The sequence below is a fragment of the Penaeus monodon genome, chromosome 4, assembly GCF_015228065.2.
Source record: "Penaeus monodon isolate SGIC_2016 chromosome 4, NSTDA_Pmon_1, whole genome shotgun sequence".
Taxonomy (NCBI): Eukaryota; Metazoa; Arthropoda; class Malacostraca; order Decapoda; family Penaeidae; genus Penaeus; species Penaeus monodon.
In genome coordinates, this window is record NC_051389.1 from 3,282,323 (window position 1) to 3,284,414 (window position 2,092).

Here is a 2,092-nt window from a genome sequence, read left to right on the forward strand (position 1 = left end):
CTGGCTATATCCCTGGCTATTCACTTATCACACTATAGTTATATCTTTCTGATAATTTATCTGTTATCATATCTTTGGTATTTTATTTATCAACTCAGCTCTATTTCTCTCAGCGTAGCTATTTATCTATCAGCCTGGCTATATATGCCCCTGGTTATTTATCTATCAGCCTGGCTATATATGCCCCTGGTTATTTATCTATCAGCCTGGCTATATATGCCCCTGGTTATTTATCTATCAGCCTGGCTATATATAAATACATATACATACATATATATATATATATATATATATATATATATATATATATATATATACATATATATACATATATATACATATATATACATATATATATACATATATATATACCTGGCTATTCATCTGTCAGCTTGGTTATATTCATATCTACCTTCCGCATAATTATCAACGACTCTATCAATCTAATTTTGAATCACTGTATTAGATTGATGAGTCAAAGCGTCTACCCATTCCAATTTTTATATATCAAGCCGAGGTATGAACATGATCTAACTGTTTTTAGAAATAAGGATGCGCAATTCTGGAGGACTGAGTTGCAGTTTGATTTATCCAGGCCATTTTTAGAATAAAAGGTGCAAACCGTAGTCCCGACTTTCAAAATTACATAACTGAAAATTTAGGAAAATACGACACAAAATTTTAAAAGAGGAATTTGAACCAAGGCTAACGTGTTCCTTTCAAAAAGCAGAATGGAAGAATAGGGAGCCGGTGGTCGTTTTAAAATAAAATTCTTAAATATACCATAGGCAAGGAAAAAATATGTTTCAAAATTAACTGAACAAAAATCAAATATGCAAGAGAGATGAGAATTATTTTAGCAAAATTATATGAGCACCATTTATAAAACATATAATGCGTAAGCTAGATATCTGATAACTTATAATCACCGATTGAATAAAAATACAAATTTGCCGCCACAAAATTTCGTAAGCCGGTAGACGCCATCTGGTTCAGGGACCCGAAACTAAAGCGCATAAAAAATACCTCATATTACCCAAACAAGAAAGTTTATCATATGCAAACTAATCTTTCGGATAATATAAATAAGTCCACACATATATATTTGGAATAAACGTTTATAAGCCATGAACTTTAAATATAAATTGACGAAGTATTATACATACGATCACTACCCAGCTGGTCATTATTTACGTCGTCCACTTTTAGGGTCTTTCACTAGTATGGAGCAACGGGTCATGGTAATTCACCCTTCATTTTTGCTCTTAAGTTTCTCCCCATTGCTCTTGCAGTTGTAAATGAAGGTATCATTGGCTTTAAATGTAATCTGTGATTTGGGGAAGGCATTATTAGAATGAAATGAGGATAAAAGTTTGGTCGGACTACCCTTATGTGGCTGGATCCACTCTCCATGTGTAGCTCTCTTTTGCCAAGACTTAATCGCACTAGCTAGGTAACTAGGCGAGCCAGATCCAAATCGTTCGTTCTTTACCTAGATTTCTTCTGTTTATCTTAGAAGAGTGTTGAATGTTATAATTCAGTTTTAATACCATTAAAACAATTTTGAAGCCAGAAGTCCACACCAGGCACACCAGAGACTAAATCTCAACTCCACCTCTCAAAATTTATTTAACAATCTAAGTTACCAAGACTGGCTGTACTCTTCGGCAATGTCCATGGCAAATATTGTCTTTACCTTAATATGCATGGTAAAAAAGAGTTAAAACTTGGTAGCATTGAGTGGATTTTGACTGTGAATAGCACTTTTGACAATCTTTTCCCATTGTTTGTGTTGTTAACATATGTGTCTTCGGATTATTTCTTGTACTGATGTCTGCAACTTTTTATCCTCTACAAGGATAGTGTCTTGCATTTGCCCTAGAATAGAGTGTCCATACTATAAAGATGGTGTATTTAGTTATCTTAAAGATCAGTATAACATCATTCATTAACCCAATGCTGATGGGGAAAATGAATATAAAATGGGGAAAATGCTGTGCTCATTTTTAATATTTTTGTGAAATGTCTTTGCACATAGATGGCTCTGCTAGTGCTTAGCCACAAAGGAGTTAATTAGTAAATCTTCTTTGAA